Source organism: Hirundo rustica, chromosome 3 (genome assembly GCF_015227805.2).
Source record: "Hirundo rustica isolate bHirRus1 chromosome 3, bHirRus1.pri.v3, whole genome shotgun sequence".
In the NCBI taxonomy this organism is placed as follows: Eukaryota; Metazoa; Chordata; class Aves; order Passeriformes; family Hirundinidae; genus Hirundo; species Hirundo rustica.
In genome coordinates, this window is record NC_053452.1 from 17,065,587 (window position 1) to 17,093,169 (window position 27,583).

Sequence of the window (27,583 nt, forward strand, 5' to 3'; positions counted from 1 at the left end):
TGGCCACAAGTCTATGGCTGACAGCCCAGGGCACATGTTACCCTTGGGGACATTCTGCTGATGCTATGTCTTTCATGCTAAGTTATTGCTGTTTAAAATTCAGCAGTTTGCCTTGCTCTTGTCCTTATTTTCAGGAGGCATCAGTGAGGATTCATTTCACCTGGCTTTAACCATGTCATCAGCCAGAGTGATCTCAAGGTTAGCCATTTCAGCTCTCCATGTGCTGAGCTCTTTTAGACATCCATTTTGGGATGGAATGGGTCACTTTTTGGAGCTGCCTAGAGGAGGGAATCTTGGTGACTAAGTCTGACTAAATGCCTGTTTCCTGGTTAGCACAAGTCAGCTGAGGTGAATCATGAAACAAAGAGCCTCTCTACACAAGACGCAGAGCGCTCCAACGTGGAGTTGCCTTTATCTCTCCAGCTAAGTCATTTTGAAGGATTTGGGATGCTATTGGTACTTTTACATAAGACCCGGTCCCTTCTGGGAGATTGCACAAGGTCTTTGGGAAGCCCGTTCCAGTGCTTGCCTGCTCTAATTTTGAAGAATTCTTTCCTATTAACTAATTGGAATTTCTCCGCCTGCAACATGGGACCAATGCCTCTCATCTGCTTGCTGTGCCCCTCGGAGAAGAGTCTGGCTCCACTTTCTCAATTACCTTCCACCAGTTGTAGACAACAGCTAAGTTCCCCCTTAGCTCCTGCTTCTCCAGGCTGAATGAACTGAGAGCTCTCTAAAAGTGATGAGTGGATTTTCTGACGTTTCTATGACTTTCAGGATGAAAGTCCCCAAGGGTTCATTCCCTATTGATTTATTCCTTTTTTAATTTCAACTGTTGACCAAATTGATGACTGATTCTCAGGCCTGCAAAGGTACTCTCTAAGGCAAGAAATTCTCCCTGGATCATCGTAGGCATATCAGAAGAGACAATGTTCTCCTCAAAACTAGCTGCAGCAGGAAAGAAGGGTCCCAGAGGGGGAGTGGCTACAGAGGGATATATCCCTAAGTGGGTAAGGGGCCAGATTTTGCCCTTTATTTGTACTTTGCAGGAGTTTTCCAGAGGAAGATGTTCGTCTATGCACATGGAATTGATGTGGAATCAGAAAGAGAGCCCAGGTTGCTTTGGTCCTCATCCAGCAGCTCTTTTCAGCCGGGCATGGACTCACTTTGGTTTCACACCAACGTAAAACTTTTATTTAAACACCTCCAGGAGTTTCCCTTTTTGGACTGGGGGTTTCGCCAGGTTTGTTTACCTTATAAAAACATACATGTGGAAAGAGTATAAAGAGGTTAACTCCATCAACAGTGAGTGGCGGCAAAGGCGGTGCAATAAAAACTGAAAATACAGCCCGTTTCGGGGAAAGTTAAGAGAAACCATCTCCTCACAGCAGTGGAAACCATGCCACGGTCGTTTTCCACTACTCTCCCACCCCACAAGCTATTTTATGACGAATTCCGCAGCTAAACGCTGTTAGGGTTTTCCCCTACGGCGCAGCGCTGTGGGGCGGATGAATCACTGTCCCTCTTCGGCTGATCCCCAGTTCAGACGCGCGCTTGGCCCCCCTCAGGAGCCGCCCACGGCCCCCCCGAGCCCCTCTCCCGCGCGGTCCCTTTAAGGGGCCCGGCCCTCAGCGCTGCCATGGCAACGGCGTGACAGCCGTGACCGGAAGTGAGCGGGGTCAGAGGTCGCGGGAACATGGCGGCGTTCCTGGCGCCCACGGGCGGCGGCGGCGGCGCGGCGGCTCCCTGAGCTCCTCCCGCCGCGGCGCTGCCCCGGGCCAGGTGAGGGAGGGCCGGACGGAGAGGGGGCGGGCCGCGGCGCTGGCGGGGGCAGCGGCGCCGGGGCTCCGCAGCTCCCCTGGCCTCACCGGTTCGTTCTCGCCCGCCGGGCTCTCACCCGCCTCCCGTTTCTCCGCAGGCATGGTCGCCGCGCCGTAGGAGGGCCGGGAGCCGCGGCGATGGAGGAGAGCGCTTGAGCTTGTCTGCGGAGGCGTTCCGCGTGTGTGAGACGTGTACGGTACCCGAAACCTCGGTTTCAGTCCTGCTGGTTTTGATGCACCTGGAGGAATAAATAACCAGAGGCCTGTTGTTAAAATCTCATCCTTAGTATCTTTCCTTTTGGGGAAAAAACAGTGTCTTGTTTTGACTTGTACGTACACAGAAGCCAGTCAGTCTTTTTCCAGCTGTAACTGGGTGGTTTTCCTTGGCTATTGTTTCTGTTGTCACTTTTCCCGTTAGTATTGGCGTGTGTGCTGCTGTCTGGGCTGGATGTGCCCTCTGGCAAAGCTAAACTTTGACCTGAATGGTCTCTTGTGCAGTAAGAGCAGGGTGAGTGCTGCAACCAGGCTCGTCGCTTTGCACAGCCGGGCTGTTCAGCACATAGCTGTGGCTGCAAGAAGTTGCACGCTAAAAATAAATGCTGGAGTTAAACTGGGCGTGCAGCTTCACACTGGTGCTTGTGTTTATTCATTGCAATACAGTCCTTGGTCACTGGACTTCTTCAGTCCCTACTTTTGTTAGCGTGTGGCGCGGACTACACTAATGGGTAGCGTATTTTGCTTATTGATTGAAAGCATCGCCATATTTCACTTCTTTCATAGCAGCTGTGTGTTCTGTTCAAGACATGACCCAGCCTCTGCTTTTGGACCATTGGACTTTTTAGTTGTAGACAGCATGGTAACATTTTAATGTTTAAGCATGATTTTATTCCACTGTAAAACAGGGATTAATAGATGGGTCCCCCTCCATCCTGCTTCTTACTTAACAAACAGGGAAACTAGGATTACAAAAAAAAGACAAAGTACGTCTTAAATTGAACACAGAAATCTAAAATGAGTTTGTTGACTTTGCAATCATGTCTTACTGTACTGTCTAATAGCCTGAAGTGCAAAGCTGCAGTGGAAGCTGTACCTCAGCAAATCAAGGAACGCTTTACCAGTATGAATTCATGGTTTGGTCAGTGTGTGGGCTGCAGCTGAAGAGTGTGGTCTCACTCCTTTCCATTGCTGGCCATGGGTTCTTGTTACTCTCTTTGTAGTGGATCTAGTGGTTGGATGATTTCAGGGACAGTTGATCTAACAGTTTTATGGGGATGGAAGTTATTCCAGTGAGTGCTTGCTCTGATATGAATGAAAGCTGTTTCCCCTTCTGTGCTAATGTAACCCAGCTGTGGGTCAACCATAATGTGAAACTGAACCTCGAGAAACCAGTTCTCAAATTGGTCATTCAGAAAATCAGAACTACACCTCAAACTTCTGAAAAGTTTCTATTTAGAAAAAAGATAAGTCAGCCGTGTGTAGGGAATACGTGTGGTAAGAGTGAAGAGAGTGTAAGCCTGTGAAGGAACTTTCTCATCTTTTCAGGGTTTTTTCTCTATTTACCACTTGCCAAAGTATTTCTGTGCTGAAAGAGTAAAGTCACTTACAAACCCTCCTTCAAGGGCTGGTCCACCATGTGTACTCAACGAGGCAGAATCTTGAAGGAAAGATAATTTTGTACCCTACTGTGGAAGCCAGACTGAGATTCTGCAGGGAGACCTTGTTTCTGGTGTGGTCCTGCTCCTCAGTCTCAGTGAGTTTTGCTTTCATGGAGTTGCCAGCCTTGCCCACAGAAGCAATCTGGAAAGAAGATTGAAAGTGGAATGAGATGTCATCTTCACACCCACCTGGGGTTTTAGCGGTGTTAGGATTTGCTGGATCAGGTAACCCTTTCTCCAGTTGCTCATGTGGGAGGCTGTCACATGTTTCATCTATTCCTGCAGAATCTCTACTCCTTCAGCAGCTATTTTTAGTAAAGCCAGATTTTTAATTCTCAGATTGTTAATCTGAACTGCAAATCCTCTTGTCCTTCTGATGGATTTCTATCTGCTTCTGCCCAAGACTTTTCCCCATAGAGTTTCCCTCTCTTAATTTTTGTTTGGACAGTCTCATGTATGTCTTTTCTTTCCTGTCACTTTTCCCATCCTTCAGTGTGCTGCTATCCCTTACTCCTCCCAACTTTGCTTTGCCAAAGCACTTTTTGTTTTTTACTTTTGCCGACTGCTTCTTCCAGCTTCTTGGGATGTGCAGAGTCTTTGTCTCAATTTATGCTTTGTTCCTACCTCGTCATTATTTACAAATAATCTGTGTTTTCCTCTGTCCTTCTTTCCTTATTTCACTCTCCTCCACTTACAGTCTTGTTCAAGGCCATCCCTTCTTTGTTCCCTTGTTTCTTCAGGTCATGGTGCTGGGAACACATGGACATGAGGCACTGAGCTCCGTAGTCTGGTTCAATGTTTTATTGGCACTGGCCTAAGGAGAGCTGGTTTGTTTGTGTCGTGTGTGTGGTGCTTGGTCAGCACTTAGGGCTAAGAGAGGGGGAGATGGAACCTTTGGAGAACTGAATTTTTGGAATGGGTCCCTACTGGCTATGGGCAAAGGCTCACAGTTTGATTTTACTATTTGTTGCCTTGGCCTAACAAGTAAATTGCTCCTGAAAGACAATTCAGCATTGTGAATTGTCCAGATTTTTGCTGTAGCAGGTCACCAATGAGATGTGATAGAGCTATGTTAGCAGAATTCTTCAAACATACCCAAAATGTCTCTTCATTTTCCTACTTCTTTCTCTTAGCTGAGCTAGTTTATTTGTGAACTTGACCTTGTTTTGTTTCAATAAATTTAATTTACCTAGTTACATTTGTTTGTATTAGAGTACTTGTATGCTTAGGGGTTAAAAACTGGGAGAGTCTTTACTTGCTAGTGCAAAAGTAGTAGCTTCACTGGGTTCACACGCAATCCTTTCATGAATTTGAGAAAATTAATTTGCCTTTAATCTGATAATAGGCTTAAGGTGGTTTCTCTTTGAGAACAGAACTGCTTTTTTTCACCTTGCTTTTCCCAGATTTTGCATGTGTGATACTAAAGCTCCCCTGACTCTTGAGGAGCTTGTTTCAGGCATCCTTTGGTATAAACCTACTGTTGATGCTATTTTAGGTATCAAAGGAGCAGGTATTGCTTTCATTCCAGTGTTTTTGAAAGATATTTCTTAATCTCAGGTGCTTTTTCATTGAGCTTATAATGGTTTTATTATTTTGAAGGCATCCAGGATCTCTTACCATTGAGAGAAATTGATCTCTATTTGCTCTTCTTCTTTGATGGCATCTCCAGAGGTGCTGTGGAGGCCTCCTGAGTCTATATGAAGCAGCCATGTGGATCACCTCACACTGCTGGTAGAAAGAGAATTATTTTTTTCTGAAAAGTTTCTCTGGTCCTTTATAAAATTACTGTTTGAATGATGGTCATCCTGTGAACTGCTGTGCCCCGAGACACGCTCACAATTCCTATGTGTTTTCATATATAATTTCCTTTCACCAAATCAGTGAAACAACAGACTGGGCTGTCGTCAGAAGAATCAAAAGACAACTGAGCACTCAGACTTTCAAAAGAGACTAAGAAGTAGAATACAACCAAGTTATTAATTTTTCATCCTAAATCAAAGGCAGACAAAAGGCAGTGCAGGTACTGACAAGTACATGCAATCATGATTTTGAAACAAGAGTGGAGTTACTTTGAATTTCTTGCAATCCTGCTAATTGCATCAAACCGTTAATGATTGTTGCAGATCAAGATTTAAGTTATTTTCAAAATGACTGGAATTTACAATGGTTATACATGAAATGGACAAACAGATCTGGCATGAGCATGTGATTATGTTTAATTTTTGTTTCCTTTTTACGTTTGCATGGTCAGTATGATAATGATCTCATGCAGATATGAATGCTAATTGTGAAGTAGCAGAACATATGTTCTACGACCCTTCAAATCTATTTGAAGACCTTCTCTAGTGTCTGAAGTTAAAAATGTTGCTGTCTTGCTATGCATGAGAGCTTGGGTGAAATGCCTTCTAATGCAGTTTTAATGGGGATAAAAGAGCTGAGGATCCTCTGTTCAGCTTGAGCAGATCTTGGAGAGACAGAAGCAACAGAGAGAGATTCCAGGCCTTTTTTTTTTTTTTTTTTTTTCCTCCTCGAAGAAAATTCTTGAAGTAATTAATTCCACATCACTTGGTAATTCTGCTCTTAGATTTTATTATGGTTACTCCTGTCTAGTGTTGGTATTGATGTTTAACATTGATTTCCTCAGTCTTCACACAAACTGCCTGCATTTGTTCAGATCGAGTATTAGTATAATGTGTTTGCATACAGAAGATAATTGCATATCTTGCAAATTACCCAATGGCTGTTTCATATTGAAACATTTAGAAATCCATTTCAGTTTCTCATAATTATAATGTTTTAGTCAGACAGCAATCTAAACTTAGGACAGCACTTTGGCAGTGATATGCTTGTTTTTCTAAAATGAGCACAGTTTTTGTGGTTAAATTTTCCTTTCATTTAAGTATAGATTTTAATCAGTGTAGACCAAACTTTTCCAACCATCTTTAAAATTAGCTCAAGCCATATTTTTAAAAAGTATGTTCTCCTAATGTGATTTCACTTATGTAGAAAAATGTATGCAGAAATTAATGTTTTTAAGTTGATTAATGCTTTTGAATTGTTTTTAGAATTTGTTTATAGACAGCCTCAAATGGGATACTAGTAGTCTCTTTGTAATAGATACCACTGAAAGCACTTCTTGCTGTATTTTTAAAATTTGAAAGGTAGCTGTTTAGAAAGAAACTGTAAATTCCACTCATCAAGCAGCTAAATTACAACATCAAAACAAAGTAAAATGCCTCTCTTTTTCCAGACTTCTCTGCAAGCAGTGTATGAAGTTTTGGAGATTACTGTAGTTTTCATTGGGTGTCTTGTATGTCCTTGGGCAGGGTACAGCTACCATGTTCAGTTGGTGAGTTAAAGATGTAAACAGATGTATAGCAAGTGTAAAGCTCTGGGTGGAGGATATTCAGCATTTTATATATTCCCACACAGAAGTGGGAAGGAATTTGAATTGCATCTATCAGGTGACTATTACAGCCCTCGAAGTTACTGCTAAACATTTGGTAGTTTCAGTTTCCAGAAAAGTACTAAAAAAATCCCTCAATTAAAAAGACCCCAAAACCTGTTACCACTCTTATATGACTGGTTTTTACCCAAATGCAGAAAAAATGGTCTTGGCTATTACCGAGAAAGCTTTCCCGTTGGCAGAGTGTTCAGAGATCAAGGGAGTCAATCGGTCAGCAGATTTCTCTTCAGATAGGCCATTTCTTCTGATCACAGGTAGAGTGGATTCCTTTCCCTAAATGTGAGACAATTGTAAGAAAATTGTGAGTTCTGTGGATTTCCGTTGTGTGTTTTTATATGAGATGTGCTGGTTAGCTTTAGTAAACTGTTTCTCTGGTGAAAATAGGGTCAAAAAAATTCTGTCATAGTTTGGACATGGAATTGTGAGAAAGCTCGTTCAGTTTTTAAGATGCTTTATTTTATTATTCAGATGCCAGAAGGACTAGATCTTTCTGGTTTTTAATAACTACAGTCATCATGCATTTGTTCAGCTGATCAATTCCATTTGCTATCAAGATCATGTTTGTGATCTGCTTGAGTGTAAAGAGCATTGGTTTTGAAAAAGCTGGTAATACTTTAGCAAGAATAAACAATAATATGTTTAATTACGACTGGTAAAGCTTTCCTTTTTTCTTCTAATTACTACAGCTTTTGCTGTTACTTTTAAGAAACTTATATGATGAAGCACTTTTAATTTCACTCAACGATTTTTTCCTCATAAACTCAACTAACTCTTGCTCAGAATTCTTGTGGTACAGTAAGAATGTCTTGAGCATTCTGCTCACTGAATAGCAGTTACATGTTTTGTCCTCACTGAAAAACAACTTTTAAGTCTTCTGGTATGATAAGCCAGGAGACAGTGGTGACCATATGATCATCCATGGAAGCTTTTCAAAGTGAGCCAAGCTGCAAATGGGCTTTAAGGCTGCGGTCAGAACTTGGAGCTTGTTTCTGGTTCTGCTGGGTGTATTTTTGAGATTGTGTATCAGCTGGTGCTGGGGGCTGTGTGCTCCAGGGGAGTCATTGCTTGGTTCTTTAACAAGGCTAAGGAAAACTGCAAAAGATTTCCCAAAGAGTAAAACAAGTAAAAGAAATACTTACCTGTAAAGTCTCTGTTGGGAACCAGTCCTTTTTTTTTTTTTTTTCCTAACTTTTCACTCATGGAAATCTTCTTTTCTTGAGTCCAACATTTTTGAAAGTGTGAGGTAATACACTCATGCCAAGGTTACTGAGACAACCTATAGTCTGATAAGGTAAGGCTGATCATTTCCTCTCAGTCTCCTGAACAGACACTAGCTTTCTTCTGGTCCTTCCTCCTCAGTGTGAAAACACCACTAATCTGTCAATTTACCTAGTGAATTTCTTTGAAAAGTAAACAGTTACAGCAATTTCTTTTAGGATCTCTTGCCCATGTCAGTAGATTTGTCCACGAGGACAAAGTAAAAATAATGGCCTGCCAGTGAGCTATTTATGTGTAATTCATCATCAGATAGTGGAATTCCCAGTTAATGTCTTGGGAATTGTTATGCATTTCCTATTTGGAAAGGAGGTGTTTGATTTGTTGAATCTCTCTTAAATACAGACTGTCTAGGAAGATGGAATGTGGTGTTCTGTTTATGTTTGATCTTTCTAAACTTTGGTGATAGACTGAGGAAAGGATTGGTCTTGCTGCATTTTGTGCTGCCTCCATGAGATGGATAGATTTTGCACTAGAGTTTCCTTAAAAAAATACTCGTGTCTCAATATGATTCACAATAAATGTTTTGCAGACTCATCTATTTCTAACCATTGGAAGTGACAAAGGGTGTGTCTCTCCCAAAATTATGGCTTTGCTCAGAGAAGTGTCTTCTTTTATTAGGAACATAAGGTTTAAATTTTCTCTTGAATACCAAGTTTTAAATGAAATCCTTACAGTTATACACTATTTTGAGTGCTTGCATGGGTCTACCATTCATTACAGAATGAACACTTCATTATTTTGTCATAAATTATTCTATCTTGAGATGCCAATTTCCAGAATTTACTTAGAATAATAATTTCTATAAAAATATATCTCATAGGATATTTTTACTTGTGTTGCAATAAAGACGGGCATTGTATGTATTGTATCTCAGTCCTACTATGAAAAAAGAATCCTGATCTTTTTGGTAAATATTGAGAAGCATTTCGTTTTGCACCTCCCTTGGTTGGATACAGTGTTAGATGTTGCACAGTGTCAACTCCACTAAGCAATGGAAAACCCCCACACTTTAAAGCAATGCTTGAATTGAACAGCACATCTGATTTAGATTATGAGAGTGGGTAAAAAAGCTGCATGTTTATCTTGTCTGCCACCTAAATAGTTTTTGAAAGACAAAGGCCTACAAAGTTGTCAAACAGCTATTTTTTGGTGTGTGTTCTAATTACAGGAGGTCATCAAAGGGCCTTGAGAGATGACACCTGCAAAATTGAGACAATGGCTCTGTAGTTATGGAAGTATGGAAATTAGGTTTAGGAAGAAGCAAATGTGGCTGGAGTGGTCACAACAGGGATATTGCTGAAATGGTTTGTTGATAGCACAGGAATACATATTATCTTCTATCTAAAGGAAAAATAGCTGAAATTATGTGGATTTTGTTGAAATAATTACGGGAGGCTGGTCTGCTGAAGAACAAATACGACGTGTTACACAGCACCCCTGTGCAGTTGTTCTCTTTGAAAACATACTAATAGCAAATATTTTTTATTTGAAGAAAGAACCTTATGAAAAATTTAGATGATTTAGTAAAGTTTTGTTCTTTTAGTCACACTTTAGCTGGGTTTTCTGATGGTCTGCCTTCTCTGTGCCTTTGCAGCTTGGCAGACCTTCACCCTCCTGCAACAGCCCCAGGCCCCTGAAGTGGCTGTAGGAAATCCTTCCCCTTTTTAAAGCGAAGCTGTAAGTTATTCCCATGTTGTCTGTGACCCCCCAGTTCCTTCAGGTCCTTGTTCATTTTACATGTCATCAGTGGCAAAGGGAGATGCAAATACAACTGTTTTTTCTTTTTTAACTTTATGTAAGGCATAAAAATCCTTTAGGCAAACTGGCATTGCACGTATTGCCCAAAGCTTTGTTATCATGAGCTCTGGGCATTCAGCTTGCCATCAGAACTGAAGGTAGCATTGCTGTGAGCAGAAAACTAAAATGAGTTTGCATATGAGAAAGAAAGATTATGTTCCCAGTCTCCATGATCTCTCACTGTGTCTTGAAGTACAAAAGTAGCTGGAAAAATCATATTTAAGACAGGCTTTTGCTGAAGTTTAGAAATACAGCATTTCTTCATAATTATAAAGGCAAACCTTTAAATTTAGGGAAACTGTGTGGTAGCTTTGGATTTCAGTGCAAGATGTTCTCTATGCACGCAGTATTAACACAGATGATAATGTTTACTAGAAGTATCATAGAATGGCATATTAGCTAAGAGTTGCCCAAAAATGGAAAGTAGTAGTTGCAAAATGTTGTAAATATAGTTCCATAGGCTGCAGAATATTTTAGAATAAAAATTTTTGGCTGTACATATTTGATCTGTTAGAAAAGTAATCTTTTAATGAGTGCTTATAGCATAACAAGAAGAAAAAGAAATTATCCACAGACATTTCTTTATCACGTAAAGACTGCTCTTACTGCCGTTATCCAGCCATTTAGCCAAAGGTTTACGACCATTATAGGGAATGTATACTATAATCTGCAAACCCAATACCTTTGGCCTTAATATCCTGCAATGATTCCATTTCCCCAGGACTTTTGCTTGTGAAACCTTGGTTCTTCTACAGCCAGCTGGTACAATTCTCCCTCTTAAGAACTTGTGTTTTGGTCTAATATGGAGGAGTGGCCTGCCCTTGGGAGCTGCATCTACTTCTGAGAGACCTCAGTGTCTGTCCTCCTCCTGAGAAAGATTATGGTGTGCTTTTCTGCTGATTTCAGTGTTTTGAATGATTTTGGAGGGAAGTTATAAGAACTTTTCTTTCTGGTTTCGGAGCTATTTGTTACAGAACTACCAGTCTGTTGTTCTTGAAAACAGTCACCCAGCTAACATCTCTCTCCTAAGCTGAACTGTACTAAGATCTGTCAGATTTTCACCAGGCTTGGGACTAAGGAATAGAACATAAAAGAGAAGTTAATGTTGGAGTGGGATCTGGAGAGAAGCAGTGTTGTGGGCAAGTATTTTTCCGTTTTCCAAATGTTAAGCTTCAACCACGTTAATAATATTTCTACAAAAATATTACTCGGCTAATTTAAAGCAAAACTCTAGAACTGTTATATCCCACATGGCATGAAACATTCCTGGTTTTTTTGTTTTTTTTTTTCTTGGTGTATTAACTTCTTACACAGAAAGGAAATGAATTTTACAAAGAATGTTATACATAAACCATTTGAGACATTCTCTGTTAAGGAAATACCATCTGTTAAGAAAGATGCAGCCAATGTTGAGTTATATTAAAAACATTGTAAAGGAAATACTTCTCAAGGAAATGTGGTTTAATTAAAAACATTTTAACTGTTTTTGCTCTGGAAAAAGCTTAGGATATTTCTATATAAGCATTCTAAATGCAATCCTAATAAAAGCTCAATTAATTTTTTCAGAAGGAAGTTAGCTTGGATAAGTTGTTCCTTACTGTAGAATAAAGAAATTTTCTGACTACAGTGTAACTAGTAAGAAAAAAAGAAAAAGAGCAGAAAAGTCTTGGAATCATTACTTTATTACTTTCAAATTCTATAGGCCTGCTTTCATTGTTTTTTCTTGATGGATAGAATTTATTTCAAAAGGAAAATTAGTTACATTTTAGGCTTTTCATATTAATGTTTTTATTTGAAAATCAGTTCTTTTATGAGCATTTTGTAGCACCAGAAGATGTTATTTTGCTTCTATAGAGGAAAATAGTGAAGTACTCATAAAAAGGTACCTAGATCAGGCATGAGAAACATTAAATATGATAAGATTTGCTCTTTCTTTAACTCTCCTAATGAGCCTGCTGGCTTAAAGAGCTCTACACTGAACATACAGATTTACTCTAATGGCTTGAAATAAAAGCTTTTGCTTTAATTAGCACTTTGCTCTTTCATCCATTAACCTGTTGGTGCTATCAAACCTACCCTGAAATGTAGCAAATACAGAAACAGTTATGTCTGATCAATTTCTACATTTTCTAGGTAATGCTCCAATTATTTGGTGGTGTGGGTTTTTTTGGTTTTTTTTTTTCCCCAAATTTTAAAGAATTTGAAAGGAATACTTGGAAGGTACAGGTTTTGGCCAGCTTAAATGATGTGGTTTTGATTTTTGGGAAGGCATGCATATTGTACTCGGGAATGTTAGGTCTTCCTCTGTTTAAGATATCCTACATTGTCAATGGAGTGTTTTCCTTTCCTTTGTTCCTTGAAAATATTAAAATGACATTTCTTAAGTTACATGACTGCTATTAGAGATGAGCAGCTGTTATTCTTCCAGATTCTCCTCACAGTAGGCTTTTGATCTTAGACTCCATTAAAATACCAACAGAAACATAAGTGACAAGTGATATATGGGCTAAATTGTTTTATGTCACCCACATCTCCATATTTGAATTGACAGGATATATTTCCATTAATGTATTCTCCCCACCCCCCCCCCCCCGCCCCCAATAAAAAACTTGCTGTTTACCATGGCTTGTATTTTAGAAGCACCTTAAAGATTTAAAGAATGTGGTCTGTAGAACCCATTTTACTTGTTGCATATGCTTGATGTTGTATCCTGAACTGAATACAGGATTGGAGGTGATGATCTGAAGGTTTCTCTAGTTAAATGCCACTGAAGACCTGGATTTTACTTTTTGCTTAAAAAGCAAGATATGTAACATTATTAGCAGTAACTACTTGTGATCCTTGTATTTGAATAGAAATGTTCCAAATTGGACATCTATAAAATAAAGAATGCAAAGCTTCTACAGCTGCAACTGGAGCTGATAACAACTGTGAATTGTACTTGTGATGGACTGCACAGTGACAAATATTCTGAAAAAGAAATTAGTCTGGAAACATTCCAGATTAAACAGACACAATTCATATGCTGTGTGCTGTAGGCCTTGAGTTATAAAAATATAAATGGGATCTTTTGTGAAAATAAATTACCGAAATACAACACTTTCAGATAGCAGTATAATAAACTTAAGATGGAGGAAAAAGGGTTTTGTCCTAGAATTTTAATATCTGAGGACTCTACTATGGGAAGGGGTAAAAGAAATGCAAAGTAATTTCTCCTTCTTCATCCCACTGTCAAGGCCTCTGCATTAGATAAGATGGGGCTCCTGTATGAAAAAACAAACCTGCCAGGGAGCAAAAGCCTTAAACCTGGTGCTTTGTAGTTTCTCTGTGTTTCACTGTGCAGCTTCAGTATCCCAGATTTTTTTTTGAGTGGTGCTGAATCCCGTGATCTCTGCTGTGAATGTAGCAAACTGTACTTAGGCTGAGGTTGACACCTAGCTAAATATGATGTTCTCCCTTCTGTAAATTCCGATGTTGATGTATCTGACCAAAATGCTTTTCAGGCCAAACCAATCATTATGTGTTAGATTTCCACCGAATCACTTCATCTGTAGTCTGAGACCGTGATTTCATGGCAGTCTGTTTTATTGTAGGCAAATGGTAGATACCTGAGATCAATGCTGACTCCAAAGAGAGGTCACAGGATTGAGTTCCTGAATATAGGATCAAGAGCAACAGAAAAAGAAATCTGTCAGTATTCCAAGTTATTTCTACAAAGCTATTTACAATCGTAAATGGTTCTGCAGTTTGACTAAATTCTGCTCTATGCCTCTCACTTAAATCTTGGTTTGGTCCAGAGTGAAATTGTTCCTTGTCTATTTACATATGCATGATTGAGCACGTGGTTATTGTTCCAAGAAGTAAGAGGAAAAGATCCTGTTCTAATTTCTCAAATCACATTCTGAAATTTTCCTCACAGTAACTTGTGAAAATTGTATTGGCCATCCAGGACCGCTTCTTCCAGTTTCAGGCTGATACCTCTGCAGTCAAGGTGAAGGGTCTTGATTGGGATGCCTTTCTCCCAAGGAATTCATACTGAACCTCTGTGCTTTGACTTTTACTGTTTAATTGGGACTAGACAGCTTTCCCCAATCTCTGTTGGCTTTCACAGTGAATTTCAGCCTCCTAAAAATGTACTTGAAGTTACTTGATGTAAATGTACCTTAGTCTTTTAAATTTAGAATGAGACAAAGCTGACTTGATGAACTGGCGTACATCTTTGCAGTTAATAACTTGGAGAGATGCATTTTAAATGAGGTGTGAAGCTTGGAGCTTTAGATTTATCATAGTTTACCTTATTTGGTGATCAGTTAAATCTTTTTCAGCTTTTGATGGAGGACACAGTGATCACCTTTATTGGTCCATCTGATAACAAATTGCAATTAATGCCTTGAATTCCCTGCTAGTAGTGAAAAAAAAAAATTCCTCTGTGCACCAAGTAAACTTTGGGCAAAAGTGTTACCATTTCAAAGTATATTTCTGTTATGTGTTCTTCATAATAGAAATTATGATAGATAAATTATACTATCAAAATGTGTAACAGCTTTACAGAAATTGCAGGTTCTAGATGTTATTTTATAGGGTATTTTGCAGCTGACTTGAGATGGTTCTTAATGTATAGAAAAACCTACTTTCAGCTTAAAAGAGTCAGTTATGATATCTTTAATGTAGTTTCCCATTTATATCTTGATAGCTTGATATCTCTATCTGACAGTATGGAGGCTAGAGATAGAAAGTTATAAACAGAAATTATTTGACTAGATAAAGTGTTATGGGAGAGTTCATACTGAGTCCCACTTGCCATGTTGTATTGAATTGCAGCCAGACATTTTGAAATACTTTAAATCCCTAAAAGTTCCTGAACAATTGGAGGAGAATCCTTTTCTAATATTGCTTCTAAAAGGGATTATTATTTATTTTTGTTGTAGTTTGGTCTAAGAATTTCAGTGAAGTAGCAGGAAATTATTACATTTTTCCTTACTGACTAATGCAGTCAAACTTGATTTGAAGCTTGGAATCTGTTACCAGTAAAAAAGACTTATAAATATGTTGTCAGAGGATTTAGATCACTTTCAATTTTTAATTTGCTGTAATATACCTAAAATCCCATTTCTTGCTTGCTCTGTTGCCATTAATCTCTTTCTTCTCTGCTACAGTATTAGTTATTAAAAATTCTGACATCCTAAGAAATGCTAATCATATAACTTCTCATATTCTTTGTCTGTTATATCCCTTTTTCATACTGCAGATTACCGTAAATTGCTCTGGAAGCACTATGAAAGAATAATGACTTAATATAAATAAGTGTAAAGGAAACTGCAGTTGTTGCTCATGTCTTCTAGTCTGTCTAGGTATTTGGTCCTCTTACCAAAATGTGGGGGGAGAAAACTTGGAAGATCTGTGAACTTTTTTTTAATATATTTATGGTTTCCTAAGGTAATTTGAACTATTTTGATAGGTCATGCTCTGACACAGAGCTGCTATTTTCTTCTCTCAGCTTGGCAATATTTCACAACAACATTATCAGCTTTATTATTTGCTTCATTAAGCTTAAACGGTTTGAAATGAAGCTGAGGACTCGTGAATTTTTAAGTGACTTTATAGTCTCCTTAGTTTTTTAGCTAGCATGGAGATATTTTCAGACAGAATTCAGTTTCCTGAAAGTTGGCCTTAATTGTTCTTCTCTGAGTTAGGACCAGGACCAAAGCTATTGTAGTGGCTAAAGAGGAAACCCCCTCATGGTGAATTTGAAGGGCAATGAGATCTCTTTGGCTTCTTGTAAAACCTTGTGCAGCAGCTTAGGTGAAATTTTTAACCCATCAGACTTAACTTCTCAGCTAATCAGGATACCCTAGGTTCCTCCAGAAATTTTTAGGGTTGAGTCTCTGCACAAACACATACTGGATATACTGGAGAGAGTTCAGTGAAGGGCCACAAAGATGGTGAGGAGACTGGAGCATCTCTGACATGTGAGGGAGGGTGGGAGCTGGGGCTGTCCAGCCTGCAGGAGAAAAGGTTTGGGGAGGGAAATGATACCAGTGTGTGCAAGTGCCTGAAGGGAGGGTGCAGAGAGGATGGAACAAGGCTCTTCTTGGTGATGCCCAGTGACAGGACCGGAGGCCATGGACACGCACTGGGACACATCAGGAAACACCTTTTTTTGGTTTTGGTTGGGAGGGTCAGTGAGCACCAGCACAGGTTGCCTGAGGTGATTATGGAGTCTACCTCAGATATTCATAATCTCTCTGGCTGCAGTTGGTCCTGCTTGAGCAGGATAGGACCAGAAGATCTCCAGAGTCCCTTCCAACCTCAGCCATTCTGTGTGGATCTGCTGTCTGTAGTGGTATTGTGTCTGTATTGGTTTGAGGTGACTCACAGATGATTCTCTTTAAAAGAAAAAGATGTCTTACTAACTCCTGTAAAATTCTCATAGGAATTAACTACTTAGCTTTACGTAAGCTGCAGAATAAGGGGGGTTATTTGGGAAACAAATTTCCTTTCTGCTTTTAAGTCTTGGGAATCATGGGAATTGAAAAGGGAAGCTGTAGTTTTAGCTACTGTTAGAGCAACTTAAATGTTGCTTATTGTAACTAAACCACCCTAGGAAAATAATACTCTTTCCTGAGAGGGGGAAGGACAGGAGCACTTGCTGTGCAGTCTTGCTATAGGCTGTTTCTCCTCTCGTGTTAATGGTCTTGCCCTGTAAAAAAGGAAAGAAGCACTTAAAAACACAGGAAAATGTAGTTGTTGAGCCACAGAAAAGTTTCAGGGGTGGTTTTGATACTATTCGCAATCTCTCTCATTCTTGATTTTTCATTTTGATAGTGACAGTTTAAAGAAAATTCTTTGAAAACCACGGTTTTCCTTCAGGTGATGGAAATCTGCATGTCGTTTTTGTAATGCTTCCATTTTGAAAATGCTGGTTTATTTTCACAACTCTAAATTCAGTGACTTCAAAACGTGCCTGTACATTTTAATTTGCCTTCTTAACACATGCTTTGTTGTTAAATGAAACATTTTTATTGGCACAAAGATATTTGCCGCACCTATTTTCATTTGCTAGTGGTGGGAATGGTAACATTAGAAGCTATTTAAAATATATGAAGGGAGTTCTGGGGTCATTCCCCACCTGTTGTTTATTTTGGTTTATGCAAGAACAGTCAAAAGTCATCATGTTGGTGAAGCTCTGTCATTTAAGTAGTGCTTTTGGAGACTCACAATTTATACATCAACAGGTTTGGCTTCTTCAAAACTTGGGACTTTTGTGTTAGTGAACAGTGAATGCTGGCAAGAAAGGTCACAGCTTTAAAATAAGCTAGAGTACATTGTACTATGTTATGGAACAAAAGACAGTAAATACACAAAGTCTTTGATTAACTTCTCCTTTTCAAAGTGTCTTGACCTTTATTGAGTTCCCCTAGCTGACATTTTTAGAAGACTTTTAGTATTCCTTTCATTATAAAGGGTTTATTTGTGTATTTGCTCCCGCATATTTCATTGTCATCTTCTCTGCCATTTGATTTTCTTTAGTTACAATGCCATCTACACATCATATCAGCATGGTTTCTGTAGCAGTGGAGTAATGTACTCCTTTTTTATACAAAATTCTAAAATGCATTTCTGTGACTAGATAGTATCTTTGTACACAAAAGAAATATAAAGCAAAACTGAGTTGGGGGAAAAAAAAAAACAAAACAAAACCCAAAAAACCCCACCGAAGCTGAAAGCACCTAGGAAAACATTTGAAAGACAGCATAATATATTCATGTTAGGAGTAAATCGCATAGGATTCACATCACATATCCTTCTATTTTTAGTGTTAAAATTATTAGTTGCCATTTCTATTTAAAGATAATGACATATTTAGTCAGACAATGCAAGTGAATAATAGTATTGCATTACTATTGTATTAAACAGTGATTGTTGGTTGTCTTTCTTATACTCCTTATATTTTGGAGGACAAAAATAACTTCTCAGCACTCTGGAAGTTGCTCAGACATTTCAGTCTGGGGTGGTGATGGATAAATTGTACTCTAAATAAGGCAGACAACAGGAATTCATATTTTTGTTTTCTTAGACTAGCCTTCTCCAGCTGGCACCTTTCCTTCTCTTTACCCCCTGTGGTTTTAGCCATGTAGGCTGGATAAGACACTAAATACTTGTTTTACAAGGTGTCACTGCAGACTTGGTCTTTTTACATGACTGTGCTGGTTCTGCAGTCTGAGCTGGTGGCTCCCAGCTGTTCCTCAAAGGCTGTGCCAGGGGTGCCTGTTAGTATGGTTGTATCTTTCCTTTGCCCAGTTCCTCTCCTGGAGTTGCTGCAGGAGAATAAGAACTTCCTCCGACAGTTAAAGGTTGATTAATTTTTAGTAGTTGGCACCTTGGACATCTGACCAGCCCAACCAGCCCTCCCTGGCTTGGAGAGGCAGCTTCTCAAGAGCGTCCCTTGCTCTGTAACAACTGAACAAATCCCACGTGTAAGACTTTATCTTCTCCTTACTATTTTCTTCCTCTTCATTACTGTGCTCTCTGAAGCCTTGAAGCTGTTTTACACCCTCTGAGCTACCATTCACAGCTAACAAGGCCTCCTAGTAAGATATTCCATAAAATAGGAACTTTTCCTTAGAGCAAGATACAGCATTTAGACTTTAAAGTCACAGAATTTTAAGTGTGGGGCTTCTGACTGATTACCTGCTACTGGTAGCTGAGTGAACCCAAAGGTGTGATTTGTCCCTTTGTTGCTTTAATGGGCAGGTTGTCTGGCTGCTGTCAGTCCTTTTCCTTCATGAATTTGGGTACCCAGCAAGAGTGAAGAAGGCTTAAAGATTGCTTGCAGAACAAAAGGATTAGGTCTTTTTTTATAGAAAACAAGATCAGTCTGCGAATGAATGAGTAATAGTGAGAAGAATGTAAGCCTGAGTATTTTATGGCATAGATAAATGTTAACAGAGGCTAAGAATAAACTCAGCATCTTTCTCTTGCAGGCTTTCTTCCTGCACCTTCTTATCGAGGTGTCTGACAAGACACTGTCAGGTGGGGCAACTGCCTGCACTACTGCTGATTTTTTGGCCATTTCTGTGGTTTTTTCCACTGGTCATTTCTTTGAACATCATACAAGATAACAAAGTTTCCTAGGTCAAGATACTGGAAATATTAATTCTCCATAAATGTTGTTCTGTTCAACGCAAGTCAGATCTGAGTTTATAGAATGCTTTCTTTCTTCAGTTCTGCAATTTTCCAGTTTTCTGTGGGCAAGCAGCCCAGCAAACACTCCCTCAGACAATTCCTCATCTTTCTCCTTTTTCCAGAATGAAAATCCAAAAATATTGGCAATGGGGCCCAAAATAACAAAAGAAAAGTGGGAGTTGCTACTTCTTGCCAAGTTGTTTTGTAAATGTTTCTCTCCTTCCCTGTCCCAGCGTAATAGCAAAACTTCCCAAAAAATCCACAAAATAAACCAGACTCTTTTTCAGCCTCTGCTCTAATTCAGAATAAATGCCGTAAGGAAAATGCTAGAGAACAACTGTTGTAAAGGGTATATGGTTTATCTGACTGTTAAGGTTTTATTTCTCATCAGTTAAGGTTGCAGAAAATGCAACTGGTAGGCCCTTGATGCTCAGGTGTTATTCTTGATTCTAGGGTATCAATTGGTTTGGTGCCAATTGCTTTTCTTTTACTTAGTTGCAAGGAATCTCAACTGGGGCATGTGTGGATAGATCTGTGGTTTAGGGCAGGCAGGAGTGAAATACTGTACAAAGTTGTTGAAAACCAGGGGGTACAAGCTCCAGAGAGTGATTCTGGGCTGGGGGTTTTCTCCTGCTTTCTTGTTCTTCCTCCAGTGTCAGTGAAATGATTAGAAATAGCAGGGAAGAGGAGGGGGCATGGTAGGCAGTGAGGTCCAGGAATTAGTGTTAAGCAGACTAGAGGTGGGATTAGAAACCAAGGCTGTGCTGGCAGAATGAGTTAATACAACTGAGGGGGCAAAGAGCACTGCTGGATCAGAACCTAAGACCAAAGGGCAGCAAGAGGGACAGGATGCAGGTTCTTAGGGCAATAATCAAGATGTTATCTGTAGCTACAGAATAAACCCTGTTTGGGTTTCTTCTGTACCAGGAGTGTGTGACAACTTCCATTGATGGTGTTGACAAGGTCAGTCCTTTGGCTTGTGTTAGGCTGGTGGCTGGCTGCAGCTTTTGTCTTGAGTCACATGTGCTGCTTTTTCTACAGGTTGTTCTTATTTTGATTGAAAATCTTGCAGTTACAATGAATTCATTATTATGAGAGTTTTAAGAGGCTTTTCCCCTGGAGGTGTTTTTTGTCAACAAACCATTGAACTTAAATAAGTTCATATGTGTGATAAGAAAGAATAATTTCTTTTCATCAGTGGCTTTACTAGAAAAAAATTCTGTTTGAATGTATACATTCAGGCTGTTGAGATTGCTGCCTTTTGATGTGTCGGATCTGCACAATTGATCTGTATAATGAAATGGCTGTGTGTGAACTGTGCGATGACACATTCAAACAATTAATAATTGATTCCTTGAAACCATCTTTATGTGTGTGAGTCATGGTGGTACTTGTGACCTCCCTAAAATATTTTGGTTTTTTTCAGGATCCTAATTGTGGCCATTCCCCAAGGGTTAAGTATCTATAAAGTATTTCCAGGTCAATGACTGTCAAAGTAGAATTCCAAATCAAAGGGAACAGCCTTTGATGGAGACATAGCCTGGAATCTGGGTACCATGTCTGTGTAAGAAAAGAGCTTCTCGATTTCTGTGCTTTTGCTTCTATTTTGATTGCTAATATAGTTTCTTTTTTATTTATTTTGGAAAGTGCTAACGCTAGAAAATTTGATTCACTGAGTCCAGGCGATGTCTCATTGAAAGACTCCTGTAAAAACCACACTTGTTCAAGACAAACATGATGTCATTTCAGTAGCAGAATCCCTTTGTGAGCCTCCTGGAAACAAATGGTTTGCATGAGGACTCAATTTTTCTTGTTTTGAATTAATTCAAACAAATTACCCTGCAGACTGTATTTGTGGTAAATGTTTTTTTGGAGAAAGCCTTTTCTTGGTCCGCTTGGAGTCGAGGCTGACTAAATGATGTTTAGAAGCTGCAAAGGCTGTAAACTTGTGAGCAGGTAAGTGTATCAAGCAAAGAGGTATCCTTCAGTCTTCTGAGCAGCTGGGAAGATCAGTGTTCTTCAGAGCTTCCAGCAGGTGTTTCCATCTGCTGTGCTCTCCATAAGATAAGTATGTTGGCCTGGAACAGCAAAGCAGCTTGCTTTTCTTTATTTAATTAGGTGATGACTTAAGATATTTACAGAGGAAAGAAGATAATTTGCTTAAGTAAAGCCAATTTATAATAGGGATGTCGAGGACCCATCTTTATCTCTTGAAATCTTTTTTCCCCTTCTACATCTGAACATTCCCAAGTTTCTGGTTTCTTTAGTGCAGGAGCAAAGACAGAAGGCTGCCTCTGAGTGTCAGGGAGGGACTTAAGATATAAATCCAAATGACCTTATTGGGACTTTGACACATTTGTTTTCCAGCTGATTGAGAACATAGCCACGAGAAGAACGTGCTTGGGAATTTTCCACCTGCCCATTTGACGTAGGAGAAGAAAGAAACCATTCATTTCCTGACAGCATGTCTGAAAACTGGAGATGGAATGGTTATTTAATGTGTTTGGGTTTAGGCAATCTGATTCATAGTTTTTGAATGCTTGTAGTTGCCAGTTCTTGATGCAATGCATTTTTTTATTCCATGAATAAAAAATGCAGCAGACAAATCTTCAGAGTGTCAGAGCACACTATGGTCTATTCTCTGTTTTTGTTCTCCCTCTAGTAGCAGGATAAATAAAAGTATTTTGAGGTCTGTCCTCTTCCATCAAACTTCTGGGAAAGAAAAAAGAAGGGGCAGGGGACAGAGGGGGAAGACAACAGCATGGAAAACTTTATGAAATTGCTTATGGGTTTCCTTTTCATGTGAAATTTCCCTGAAATTTTCCCCATGACTCATTTCCTTTTTATTCCTTTTCAAGTCCGTAGTTTGGGCTTTTTAATTTTTTTTTTTTCTTTCTTTCTTTTTTCTTTTTTTTTCTTTTCCAAAGACAGGTTGGTAGCTTTTTCCGGCCCAGTGTGATGTTGATTTTGTAATGGTGTATATTTTGTATATGGACATTGCAGTCTATTCTCCATATGGGCAGTTGTCCTCTTGTCTCTAATTTCACTGCACAGCAAAGACAGGAAGCAAGGAATACACTTCCAAAGAAAATGGATATTAATCACTTGTATTGTGTGAGGGAAGAGGTGGTGGGAAGTAGTTTTCATTTTAACAGATGTGGATTGGTGCTTGCAAAAGTCCTGTGCTGAAAGAAGGTCATTGAGGGGGTTTGTAATGGTTTCATAGCTTCTGATTTGCAATTTTCCATTCATGCTGATGTACACTCCCTGCTGGATATAGAATTTTCTAGAACTCATTCCCTGAAATGTGACCTGCCATCTTCTAAGTAATAAAGGCAGCTCTTTTCTGGGTTGAAAACTTGTATAATTAACTCCTTTTCCTTGTCCAGTGTGGGAGGTGCAAAAGCTTGACAGAATGCCAGTCTTTCACCAAGACATATCATTGCTACTCAAAATTGGAACCCAAAAATACTTGTATTTACTGTGAATCCATCTAGTCTGACCCAACTCTTGTATATGCTTAAAGCTCTACAATCTGACTTCTCTTGCAGGGGAAAAAAAATCAATGCTCTCAGGGTTCTCCTTGTACTGCTAAGATAAGACTTCTTTTGTGGAAACACACACAAAAATGCGTTCTTGTGCAGTTAGTGTTTAGTAAAGCAATTCTGTGCATCTGAAGAATTGTAAACTCTTGAGGATCTTGGCGGTGTTTCTTGGAATATCTGATTACACAGAAGCTTGTGTGATCAGATCACCAAACTATCTGAGTGCTCCTCAGTGAGTTCAGGCTGCTCCTCTCCCTACCTTCATCCAGGGCTCAGATAGATCAGTGTGAGTATTTTAAAAAATCATGTGATCCCTCTAGTGAAGCAAAATTATTTCAATTCCCAATCATTAATTTACTGGAAAATAAAGCATAAATACTAGAAGTAAAACTCCCTGCAGAGGTTAATTAGATTTTGATCTCTACATTGGTAGAGATATCTTTGATTTACATAAACATATATTACTTCTATAACTAACTGTTCCCTTTTTTAAAACGTAAGCAACCAAATGGAGAACCTTGAAAGAAGAATGTCACTTATTCTTTAATTAGAAATACCTGCTCTGCTCTTAGGTCCTCCTAAATGTTGAAAATGTCATGGTTTAGCATCCCCATCCTTTATGAAAAAAGAGCTTATCTTGTAGAGAAAATTAATGACTTCTTATCTAGGCCCTTTCTACATCATTAATAGCATAATTTCTTCTAGCTGGACAAATTGCTACGTCTGAAACAAGTTCAGGATACTCAAAAAGAGGTCTCAAGAGCAAACAGGAAACTGAAATCCAGAATAAGATTAAAGTAAGTAAATAAAAGATATAAAACTATCCACACACATCTTCTTATCCCAGTATAACAATAAAAATATCTCTCTATTTACTTACAGCTGTTAGCTGGTAGGATCTCGCAAATACTGAGAGAAAGTGGCATTTTTCTCAGCTGTGGCAATACTATCTTAGTTCCCCTTTCTAAAATGGAGTTTTCCATCCAGGAATAAATAGCTGTGTTGCAGCTCAATTTCAATTCTGCATTTCCATGTGTAAAGTGTGAATTCTTAGCTTGTTTTGGGGTATCAATACATCTAAATATTGAGAGATGCTCTCTGTTTGTTCAACTAGATAGGAACCCTGAACAAAAGCTTTGCAATCTCATTTTTATGTTCTTGTCTCTGAACATGCAAATAAATGTAAGGAGTAGTTGTTGAAAGGCCAAGTTCTTCAAAATTGTATACATGCTCAGAAAATCCCTTGTTAAACTAAGAAAACTAAATTTCTGAGCTTGGTCACTGTTTATTCTTTTGGATTACAAATAATTTGACTGGACACTGGGTATATTATTACTTTTGGCCAGTTTGTCTAAATGAGGACTGAAGTTTTGTGGTTAACTTACAATTCTCTTTATAGAGAAAATTACTATATCAAAATATGGGGAAACCTTTTTGCAGACCAACTATTGTTGAATACTGTGGAATAGCATTCCATAAACATTTGGTTAAGGGATTTTATGGTATCTTCTGGCTTTTAACTTTGAGGAGGACAAGTCCATGATAATTAACACCACCTCAATCTAACACAGTTTTTCCAAACTGGTGGCATTGATTGAAGGATCTTTTATATGTTCAAATCAGCAGGATCAAACGGAAAGAAAACTGAAGAGGGAGCTATTTTGCAGAAGCAATTAATTTTGCAAGCAGTTTTATGTTGTTGTTGTTACTGAAGTTTCTTAGGATTCTGCACATTTAGTAATTTCTTATATGTCAAGAGAAAAATGGCGATTTTATTGTCACTTTATCCTTTACATATCTCAGTGAATCTGGTGACCTGGCTCTTGAACTGCTCTCCAAAACAGCTTGCAAGGGCTAAATTTCATTACATTCTGAAATTCAGTGTAGAAATCCAAGCTGTGGGTCTACAGCGATAAGCATGTTCTTGTAAAAAAACTCTTTTATTCCCAACAGGAATAACTTCTAGAGTATCTTGTACATTTTTTCTTCACCCCGTCTTCTCAGAAGAAAAACCTGAAAAAACATTGCCTGCACAGTAATTTGCATTTGGAGGGTCCTAATGTCACAAAGATGTGTTCCTGAGGTTAAGTGTCTCTTTAGCTTTCCCTACTGTGATTGCAAATTTTACCTAGTTCTAAAATATTAACACCCTGTAGATCAAACCTCCGTGAAAATAAGTTGTATTTGCTACTTCACAGGGAGAGAAAATGCAGTTTTCTTTTGTGAAATTAGGTTATAGGATCAGCCTTCTGAATGGAGTGGGATGGGGTGGGGAATGAGGAAAAATAATTCCAGTGACCCAACTTAAGGTACTTATGTAAATGCCCAAAATGAAATGAAGGAAATCCATCTTTGATGGATTGGTACTAGGCTTGGCAGATTCAAAATTGCATAAGGTAGTTTTGATCCAGGATTTTAAAAAGTCTGTACTACTTTGCTGGTAGGAAGCAGAAGGCAGCTCATTTCGTTTCAATTTAATCTTTTCTCAAAGATTTTTTAAAAATAAAAACAACCAAACCCTTACTTCAAAAACACAGTAATGTATTGTATTATACATACAAAAGAGTTGAAACCTGAGTTAGAAGACAATTCTTAAAAGTACTTTAATATCTTTTTAAACTAAAACACTTGAAGAAATGTGCTCCTTTGCATAAGCAGGTCTGGCTGTGGAAGCTGCTTGTGGTTTAATGTTTCATCACAATAATGGCAGCTTATATGTGCTTGCCAAGAGATCATTACTGTTTCTTCTGCTGCTCAGGCTCTTCCAGTGAAATACCTTTAAGGTGAGAAAATGCGTATTTAACAGAACCTGTCATCACTGCCTGTGCAGTGAGAGAGCTTTGTGTGAACTTCTTACCCCGTTCTACCAAGCATAATTGCTGATGTTTCTGTGTAGTAAAGCTTAATTAAAAAAAAAAACAAAAAAAAACAAACCCACCACCAAATAATAGAATTAGATGTGATTTACAAGAGAGGTTTTAAAAGCGACTTATGTAAATAATAAAGATTATTTGATCATAAATGCTGTAGTATTCTACAAAAAGTGTTATCCTTTCTTCCAGGAAAAGATGGAGAATGTTCATCCAATGTTGTTAGAAAATAGGTTGTTCTATAATAAAACCTTGATACTTTGAGTTTTTTATTTTTATCCCTTAATGATATTCCTTTCAAAGAACCAGCTGTACCTTTACCTTGACATCCTTTGCCTGATGGGAACAAATCAAAGAGCAGCACACACCGAGACTAATGAGAGCTACCCAGGTGCTGTTTGACCAGTCAGCTGCTTCCAGAGTTCGTATGGCTGTGTTATTTCTCTGGGTTTGTACTACATTGGTTATATATATTTTTCTCTGAAAGGGGTGTTAAATTGTCATATCATTAAACTAGTGAAGGTGGCGGAAAGACCAAAAAGTGCTGGGTTTGATGAGTATTGCTAGTTTAACTTCTATAGCAGAAATTCTCAGAGGTGTCACTTTTTTGTCTGTTTGTCTGTAGCAAAAACACCTAAACAAACAAAATAAAACTTTGATTGCTTAGTAAGTATGCTAATAATATCATTATTTAAAACTGAATTTACTGTATGCATTGCCCATAAAACTTTTCTAAATATTGATGAAGAGGATTGTTTGCATTTCTTAATATTCAGATCCCAGGCAGAGGGAAAGTAAGAACTCAAAGAATAGTTTCATGAGCATTTGTCTTCAATTTATTTTTCTCAATATTCTGTTCTGAAATTCTCATCAATATGTTGATATTAATAATTGGATTTAATTGCCCAGCAATCCTTGACATCACTTAGTCCAATGATTGATTCCTCTTACGGGTATTGCTTTAATAATATATCTGTTTGATCCAAAAAGAAGAGAGCTTCTTAAAGCTGTTGTGAAAGCTTCTTTCCTTACTGTAATGGTTCAATGAAATGTTCAACTGTGGCTGAATTGGAAAGGAAACCCATGCTGTTGTAGCTTGTATCTATGTTGGAAAAAAATTTCAGTATAATAAATCTTAGCTGTTGTTGCAAACTCTGTGCTCAGCAGGAATCTATGTTTCCTCAAGTTGTTTTCAAATTTTCTCCTTACTGCATTTTCAAAATTCTAGCAGCGCTGCCCCTCTTTCCATGAGTTAGACAAGGATTCTTGGGAAATATGGGTGGTGGAAAACTCAGGTTCATCTATGCCTGAGTCAATACATTAATCATCTGGGTTGTAATTGGTTTCAAATTGTCTTTGTTAGAAGTCATGTTGTATTGCCTTGCTTAACTGGAGTCCAGGGCTTTCCAATAGCTCTGGGCTTCCGCTTTGACACAGTGTGTTCCTTTTTTCCCAACGCTCTATTGTTTTGGTTCTTTCTGTCCTCTCTCCCCGGCTGTTCATCTGCAGCAACAGCGGGAGCAGGTGAAAATGATTTGTGTGAGAAGAAAGTTTTGAATGTTAAGCAGCTTCACATAAAATTAATATTCATATGTTTTAGCCTTGAGAAATTACGGCCTTCTTTTTTCTAAGTTATTTGTGTTAGTCCAAGTATACAACTGATACTGTAACTGCCAGGGATTTTTCTCAAAGCGTATTTGTAGATACCAGTAGAAGCTGCAAACTTTATTTTCTATTTAAACTATGAAAAATCCATTCTTTATCTTTAAATAGAACAATACAATGCTTTGTGCATTTCTAAGGAGAGCTTTTAGGCCATCTACATATTAAGAGCTACCCTCATGGAAGCTCCTGTGCTCCTGTATAAATTCAGATCAAAGTATATACAAGAATTCATATTTAGTGTTAGGAGTGGAAGCACTCAGAAGTGTCCACATATATTCTCCTGTGGAAGTTGGATTTTTTT

At 38.6% G+C, this 27,583-nt stretch overlaps 1 protein-coding gene across 4 annotated transcripts in view; it reads left to right on the forward strand.

Moving 5' to 3' along the window:
• The first annotated feature begins 1,733 nt into the window (after nucleotides 1-1,733).
• Nucleotides 1,734-27,583, forward strand: part of LCLAT1 (lysocardiolipin acyltransferase 1) — a 113,906-nt gene continuing 88,056 nt past the window's right edge. Inside the window, exons 1-3 of one of the 4 annotated variants that reach the window (XM_040059787.2) lie at nucleotides 1,743-1,782; nucleotides 1,919-2,012; nucleotides 9,814-9,896. The gene's annotated coding sequence lies outside the window, so the exon portion shown is untranslated. The other 3 variants (XM_040059786.2, XM_040059789.2, XM_040059790.2) reach the window with 3 other exon arrangements.